Below are 9154 nucleotides of genomic sequence, written 5' to 3'. Positions count from 1 at the left end.
GACGACGACCGAGGAATGTGCAGGCAGAGGTCGAGTGTACCCTTGATGTAGCGAAGAATACGCTTGACCAAGTGTAGATGCGGCTCGCGGGGAGCATGCATATAGAGGCAGGCCTGCTGCACAACATAGGCGATGTCCGGACGGATGAGAGTGAGATACTGCAAAGCACCAGCATAACTCTGATAGGTAGTAGCATCATCAAGCAGAGCACCATCAGTGGTCGAGAGTTTGACCTTGACGTCAACTGGAGTGGGCGATGGATGACAATCGGCCATACCTGCATGCTGAAGAAGATCCAGGGCATACTTTCGCTGGGAGAGAACCATGCCCATTGGGGTCCCGGGTAACCGAGATGCCGAGAAAAAATGAGAGGTCTCCAAGATCTGTCATGGCAAACTCCGAGTGTAGCTATTGTGTCAAGTGCTGAAGGAGCGCGGATGTAGAAGCGATGATCACAATATCATCAATGTACAAGAGGATGTACGCGAGCTGATGTCCATGGTGGTAGATGAATAAGGAGACGTCCGATTTCGATGCAACAAAGCCGAGGCGATGAGCGTAGAGAGCGAACCATTGGTACCATGCACGGGGCGCCTGTTTGAGGCCATAGAGTGAGTTGTGAAGACGGCACACATAGTCGGGGTAGCGGGCATTAACGAAACCAGGCGGCTGATGGCAATAAACCTCCTCGTCAAGGTTGTCGTTGAGGAAGGCATTCTTGACGTCAAGCTGGTGGATCGGCCATGCACGGGAAACCGCAATGGTGAGGACGATGCGGATGGTGGCTGGTTTGACAACCGGGCTGAACTTCTCGTCGAAGTCGATGCCCGGTTGTTGAGAGTAGCTGCGGACCACCCACCGAGCTTTATAGCGAGCAAGCCGTCCATCCGAAGGAAACTTATGCTTGAAAATCCACTTCCCTGAAATAACATGAGCACAAGGTGGCCGTGGAACAAGTGACCACGTCCGGTTAGTGATAAGCGCCTCGAACTCATCGTGCATGGCACGACACCAGTGTAGGTCGTTGAGAGCACCCCAGTATGTTTTGGGAAGAGGAGAAATAGAAGAGTCAAAAGCCATAAGATTCATACGATCGACGGGCTGAAAGAGACCACGCTTGGTGCGAGTAAGCATCGTGTGGGTGTTGCTAGGGGAGGGTGGCCGGTGCACGACGACAGGGAGAGAAGGTGCGCTCGAACCAGAGGCAGGTGCGGGCGAAGGCCCGGGGAGGCAGGCGCGCTCGACGGGCCAGCGAGAATGGGAGAGCTGGGCGGCGGGCTAGGTGGTCCAGCAGGGCTAGGCGCGCTCACGAGCAAGCGGGCAGAGGGGTGGGGGGAAGGCGAAGGGGTGGCATGCATAGCGGGTTGAACCACATGAGAAAGGGCGGGTGTGGTGTCGGTGGCTGTGAGGCGGAGGAGGAAATCCAACGACGCGAGGGGGTTAGACAGGCAATCCGGAGAGGAAGAGAAGGGAAAGATCGTCTCGTCGAAGATGACATGGCGAGAGATGATGACGCGACGTGTTTGAGGATCAAGACACCGATATCCTTTATGGTTGGCGGGATAACCAGGGAATATGCATGCGACGGAACGGGGCGCTAGCTTATGCTTGGCAATAGAGGATTGGTTATGGTAGCATAAACATCCAAAGACTCGGAGCATGCTATAGTTGGGAAGGGTATTGTGTAGGCGGACCTAGGGGATGCGAATGCGATGGACTGAGAGGGTCGTATGTTGATGAGATGGGTGGCGGTGGCCAAGGCTTTCGCCCAGTAGGGCGGTGTCATCGAGGACTGAAAGGGAAGTGTGCGTGTAACATCATTGAGGGTGCGGATGACACGTTCAGCCTTGCCATTTTGAGCGGAGGTGTACGGGCATGAAAGACGAAGATGAGTGCCATGAGAGGCAAAGAAGGTGGTGATCGTGGAGTTGAGAAACTCGGTGCCATTGTCGGCCTACATTGCTACTAGTGGACAGGAAAATTGTGTGCGGGCGTAGGCGACAAAATTAATAAGTGTGGCGGCGGTGTCGGATTTGTTGCTAAGAGGAAGCGTCCATATATAATGCGAGAAGTCGTCCACAATAACAAGGTAATACTTAAAACCAGAGTTGCTCAAAACAGGAGATGTCCAAAGATCACAATGTACTAACTGAAATGGTTCGACACAATGCGAGGTAGAGCTAGTGAACGGCAAGCGCACATGTTTGCCAAGTTGGCAAGCATGACAAACGTGTGAAGCCGGTTTATTACAAGGAATATATGACTGTTTATGAAGATGCGACATAGCGTCGTGACCTGGATGTCCTAGACAGCGATGCCAAAGCTCGGTGGAGGTGGTGGCAATGAGTCCATGGGCGTGATGGTTGATGACGGAGGAGGGGAACACGTAGAGATCTCCATGGATATTGCAGCGAAGGATCACGGCCCTGGTGTGAAGGTCCTTCATAGAGAAGCCAAAGGGGTCAAGTTCGATTGAGCATAAGTTATCAATAGTGAAACGACGAACAGATAGTAGATTTTTAACAATATGAGGGACGAGTAGAACATTGTGAAGAAAAAGTGTGCGAGCGGAAGTAGGAATAGAAGCATCACCAGTATGAGAAACGGGTAATGTAGAGCCATTGCCAACGGTGACAAGGGAGGAGGAAGAAGCAGGAAGGAGATGGCGAAGCATACCGGGGTCGGAGGCCATGTGAGAGGTGGCTCCGGAGTCCATGACCCACTCACCGACGTTGGAGGCTGATGCGGCGTTGTTCAAGGTGGCCATCAGCACGGCGCAGTCCCACTGAGGTGCCGGGTTGTAGCCGGGGACCGAAGGAGCGTTGGTGCCAAAAGCTTGGCCATGGAGAGGAGCCAGGGAAGTGAACGCCTCGGCGGTGGCAGCACCGAGGGATGCGGTCCAAGCAGGCCGGCTCCACCAGTCGAGCGCGGCGCGGGAGCGCCCTGAGGCTGCAGCGGCTGGCCCGTGTATGGGTTGAAGCAGATCCATGGGCCGACGTGGGCTGGCCGCTTGCACCGACGCGGGCACCGCCGGAGTTGCTGCCGTTGGATCGCCCGCCTTGCCGCTTCTTGCGCCAGTTCCCGGCTCCGGAGTTGCCACCGCCACGGTTGCCGTCGCCGCGGTTGGAGTTGGAGCCGCCAAGGCCGGAGCCCTGGGAGGAGTGGCCGCCGTACAGGGCGGTTTGGTTCGCCACGGCGGAGGTGTTGGCGAGCTGAGTCTCGCGGAGAACCAATAGAGAGCGCGTCTGCCCGAAGGTCGGGAGCAGGTTCTACATGGTCACGATCGTGGTGATGTCGGCGAACCACGGGTTGAGGCCGCGAAGGCAGTTGAGGACGAGGGTTTGGTCCGTGACCGGAGTGCCGACGTCGGCGAAGGCGTCGATGAGGGCCTTCAAGCGGTGGCAGTACGTGGTGACCGAGAGGTCACCTTGTACGAGGCCGCGAAACTTGGCCTCGAGGTAGACCACGCGGGTCATCTGGTTATCCAGAAAGAGGTTGGAGATGAGATTCCAAGCCTCATGCGTCGTCTGATCCTCCGTCATGATCATATCAAGAATCTCGTCAGAGATAAAGCCGTACAGCCAGGACCGGATGACGTAGTCCGCATGGGTCCAGTCCGGCGTGTGCTCCGCCGCGGCCGTGACGGTGGTGACGTGGGGAAGCAAGTTGTACTTGCCGAGGAGGACGCGGATGAGCATCTGCCACTTGGCGAAGTTGGAGGTGTGGTGATCAAGTGTGATGGGCACGTGGGTGCGCACGCTAGCGACTTGCACAGCAGCGAGGCAGAGGCGGGCATGGTGGTGTTGACGAGGGGGGCAGCGGTGGTGGAGTGGGAGGCGGGTAGGGAGGGAGAGGTGAGGGAGGAGTTGGTGGAGGCGCTGATTCCTTCCATGGCGAGGTGGCGGCGAGCAGGGAGGCTGGCGGCGGCGTGGTAAGGTTTAGGAGGAGAGGATCGATCTATCTGATACCAAGTAAACGAGAATGATTAGGCAATGCGCCACACATGGGGCGGCCCTCGTGTTACATATATATAGAAATACATGAGAGTTACATGCCTTGAAGGCCAAGGGAGATCACAACCATATCATACAAAATCAGGTAGGTTGGGATATTCCTATACATAAGCGATACACGGAGATATACTCTAACAATCAAGACTGTTAGTAATAACTATTTGAAGTTAAACTAAATCATTCATGTGAAGAACATTCAAATTTACTGTTCATATAAATCTTCTAAACTAAAAAATTAGCTATAATTTTGATTGTAAGCAATTATAGTAGATGGATATCACACATATATTTCTTGCAAGTTAACTTAGATGAAAATAATCTGAATCATGTGGATGTGAAGAAGGAAAGTTAGAGTATTGTAGCTGTTGGAAATATGCCCTAGAGGCAATAATAAAATGGTTATTATTGTATTTCCTTGTTCATGATAATTGTCTATTGTTCATGCTATAATTGTATTAACCGGAAACCGTAATACATGTGTGAATACATAGACCACAACATGTCCCTAGTAAGCCTCTAGTTGACTAGCTCGTTGATCAATAGATGCTCATGGTTTCCTGACCATGGACATTGGATGTCATTGATAACGGGATCACATCATTAGGAGAATGATATGATGGACAAGACCCAATCCTAAGCCTAGCACAAGATCGTATAGTTCGTCTGCTAAAGCTTTTCTAATGTCAAAGTAATTTCCTTAGACCATGAGATTGTGCAACTCCCGGATACCGTAGGAATGCTTTGGGTGTACCAAACGCCACAACGTAACTGGGTGGCTATAAAGGTGCACTACGGGTATCTCCGAAAGTGTCTGTTGGGTTGGCACGAATCGAGACTGGGATTTGTGACTCCGTGTAAACAGAGACGTATCTCTGGGCCCACTCAGTAGGACATCATCATAATATGCACAATGTGACCAAGGAGTTGATCACGGGATGATGTGTTACGAAACGAGTAAAGAGACTTGCCAGTAACGAGATTGAACAAGGTATCGGGATACCGACGATCGAATCTCGGGCAAGTACTATACCGGTAGACAAAGGGAATTGTATACGGGATTAACTGAAACCTTGACATCGGCGCTTAGATCGGAATCGACCGCGATCTGAATCGCTGCGTGTACGACTCCACCAACCGCGTTCTTGCAACGCTTCCGCTTAGCGATCTACAAGGTTATGTAGATGCACTCCCCTTCCCCTCGTTGCTAGATTACTCCATAGATTGATTTTGGTGATGCGTAGAAAATTTTAAATTTCTGCTACGATCCCCACAGTGGTATCAGAGCCAGGTTTATGCGTAGATTCTATGCATGAGTAGAACACAAAGTAGTTGTGGGCGATGATTTGTTCAATTTGCTTGCCGTTACTAGTCTTATCTTGATTCGACGGCATTGTGGGATGAAGCGGCCCGGACCGACCTTACACGTACACTTACATGAGACAGGTTCCACCGACTGACATGCACTTGATGCATAAGGTGGTTGGCAGGTGTCTGTCTCTCCCACTTTAATCGGATCGGATTCGATGAAAAGGGTCCTTATGAAGGGTAAATAGAAATTGGCATATCACCGTTGTGGTTTTGCGTAGGTAAGAAACGTTCTTACTAGAAACCCATAGCAGCCACGTAAAACATGCAACAATAATTAGAGGACGTCTAACTTGTTTTTGGAGGGTATGCTATGTGATGTGATATGGCCAAAAAGATGTGATGAATGATATATGTGATGTATGAGATTGATCATGTTCTTGTAATAGGAATCACGACTTGCATGTCGATGAGTATGACAATCGGCAGGAGCCATAGGAGTTGTCTTAATTTATTTATGACCTGTGTGTCAATGAAAACGCCATGTAATTACTTTACTTTATTGCTAACCGTTAGCCATAGTAGTAGAAGTAATAGTTGGCGAGGCAACTTCATGAAGACACGATGATGGAGATCATGGTGTCATGCCGGTGACGATGGTGTTCATGCCGCGCCTCGAAGATGGAGATCAAAGGCGCAAGATGATATTGGCCATATCATGTCACTTTATGATTTGCATGTGATGTTTGTCATGTTTACATCTTATATGTTTAGAACGACGGTAGCATAAATAAGATGATCCCTCGCAATAATTTCAAGAAAGTGTTCCCCCTAACTGTGCACCGTTGCTAAGGTCTGTTGTTCCGAAGCACCACGTGATGATCGGGTGTGATAGGTTCTAACGTTCGCATACAACGGGTGTAAGCCAGATTTACACACGCAATACACTTAGGTTAACTTGACGAGCCTAGCATGTACAGACATGGCCTCAGAACACGGAAGACCGAAAGGTCAAACATGAGTCGTATAGTGGATACGATCAACATGAAGATGTTCACCGATGATGACAAGTCCGTCTCATGTGATGATCGGACACGGCCTAGTTGACTCGGATCATGTATCACTTAGATGCCTAGAGGGATGTCTATCTGAGTGGGAGTTCATTAAATAATTTGATTAGATGAACTTAATTATCATGAAGATAGTCAAAAGGTCTTTGCAAATTATGTCGTAGCTCACGCTTTGATTCTACTGTTTTAGATATCTTCCTAGAGAAAATTCAGTTGAGAGTTGACAGGAGCAATTATGCGGACTGGGTCCGTGAACTGAGGATTGTCCTCATTGCTGCGCAAAAGGCTTATCTCCTTAATGCACCGCTCGGTGTGCTGAACCTCGAGCGTCGTCTGTAGATGTTGGGAAACATCTGACATACACGTTTTGATGACTACGTGATAGTTCAGTGAGTAATACTAACGGTTTAGAATTGTGGCAGCAAAGACGTTTTTGAAACGTCGCAGAACATATGAGATGTTCCAAAGACGGAAATTTGAATTTCAGACTAGTGCCCACGTCAAGAGGTATGAGACCTCTGACAAGTTTCTTAAGCCTGCAAACTAAGGGAGAAAAGCTCAATCGTTGAGTATGTGCTCAGATTGTCTGAGTACTACAATCGCTTGAATCAAGTGGGAGTTAATCTTCCAAATGAGATAGTGATAGTTCTCTATAGTCACTGCCACCAAGCTATTAGAGCTTAGAGATGAACTATAACATATCAGGGATAGACATGATGATCCTTGAGCAATTCTCGGTGTTTGACACCGTGAAAGTAGAAATCAAGTAGGAGCATCAATTGTTGATGGTTAGTAAAACCACTAGTTTCAAGAAGGGCAAGGGAAAGAAGGGATACTTCATGAGACGGCAAATCAGTTGCTGCTCTAGTGAAGAAACCCAAGGTTGAACCAAACCCGAGACTAAGTGCTTCTGTAATGAGGGGAACGGTCACTGAAGCACAACTACCCTAGATACTTGGTAGATGAGAAGGCTGGCAAGGTCGACAGAAGTATTTTGGAAATACGTTATATTAATGTGTACTTTACTAGTACTCCTAGTAGCACTAGGGTAATAAATACCGGTTCGGTTGCTAAGTGTTAGTAACTCGAAATAAAAGACTACAGAATAAACGGAGACTAGCTGAAGGTGAGATGACGATATGTGTCGGAAGTGTTTCCAAGGTTGATGTGATCAAGTATCGCATGCTCCCTCTACCATCGAGATTGGTGTTAAACCTAAATAATTGTTATTTGGTGTTTGCGTTGAGCATAGACATGATTGGATTGTGTTTATCGCAATACGGTTATTCATTTAAGGAGAATAATGGTTACTCTGTTTATTTAAATAATACCTTCAATGGTCTTGCACCTAAAATGAATGGTTTATTGAATCTCGATCGTAGTGATACACATGTTCATGCCAAAAGATATAAGATAGTAATGATAATACCACATACTTGTGGCACTGCCATTTGAGTCATATTGGTATAAAAACGCATGAAGAAGCTCCATGTTGATGGATCTTTGGACTCACTCGTTTTTGAAAAGATTGAGACATGCGAACCATGTCTATTGATAGATATGCATGAAGAAACTCCATGCAGATGGATCGTTTGGACTCACTTGATTTTGTATCACTTGAGACATGCAAATCATACCACATGGGCAAGATGACTGAAAGCCCTCGTTTTCAGTAAGATGGAACAAGAAAACAACTTGTTGGAAGTAATACATTTTGATGTGTGCAGTCCAATGAGTGCTGAGGCACGCAGTGGATATCGTTATGTTCTTACTTCACAGATGATTTGAGTAGATGCTGAGTATATTTACTTGATGAAACACAAGTCTGAATTATTGAACGGTTTAAGTAATTTCAGAGTGAAGTTGAAGATCGTCGTGACAAGATGATAAAATGTCTATGATATGATCATAGAGATGAATATCTGAGTTACGAGTTTGGCACACAATTAAGACATTGTGGAAATTGTTTCACAACTAATACCGCCTGGACCACCATAGTGTGATGGTGTGTCCGAACATCACAACTGCGCCCTATTGGATATGGTGCATACCATGATGTCTCTTATCGAATTACCACTACCGTTTATGGGTTAGGCATTAGAGACAACCGCATTCACTTTAAATAGGGCACCACACAATTCCGTTGAGACGACACCGTATGAACTATAGGTTTAGAGAAACCTAAGCTGTCGTTTCTTAAAAGTTTGGGGCTGCGATGCTTATGTGAAAAATTTTCAGGCTGATAAGCTCGAACCCAAAGCGGATAAATGCATCTTCATAGAATACCCAAAAAAAGTTGGGTATACCTCCTATTTCAGATCCGGAAACAAAAGTGATTGTTTCTAGAAACGGGTCCTTTCTCGAGGAAAAGTTTCTCTCGAAAGAATTGAGTGGGAGGATGGTGGAGACTTGATGAGGTTATTGAACCGTCACTTCAACTAGTGTGTAGCAGGGCACATGAAGTTGTTCCTGTGGCACCTACACCAATTGAAGTGGAAGCTTACGATAGTGATCATGCAACTTCGGATCAAGTCACTACCAAAGCTCATAGGTCGACAAAGATGCGTACTACTTCAGAGAGGTACGTAATCCTGTCTTGGAAGTCATGTTTCTAGACAACAATGAACCTACGAGCTATGGAGAAGCGATGGTGGGCCCGGATTCCAACGAATGGCTCGAGGCCATAAAAATCCGAGAGAGGATCCATGTATAAAACAAAGTATTGACTTTGAAAGAACAACTTGATGGTCGTAAGGCTGTTGGGTG

General features: G+C 47.8%; 1 pseudogene; it reads right to left on the bottom strand.

Moving 5' to 3' along the window:
* Positions 1 to 408: 408 nt before the first annotated feature.
* Positions 409 to 3892, bottom strand: LOC147978799 (uncharacterized; annotated as a pseudogene).
* Between the last annotated feature and the right edge of the window lie 5262 nt (positions 3893 to 9154).

Source organism: Triticum urartu, chromosome 3A, assembly GCF_056163025.1.
Source record: "Triticum urartu cultivar PI428250 chromosome 3A, HENAU_Tu73, whole genome shotgun sequence".
Lineage (NCBI taxonomy): Eukaryota > Viridiplantae > Streptophyta > Magnoliopsida > Poales > Poaceae > Triticum > Triticum urartu.
Note: the sequence above shows the minus strand (reverse complement) of the source record. Positions and strands in the feature narration are given on the sequence as shown.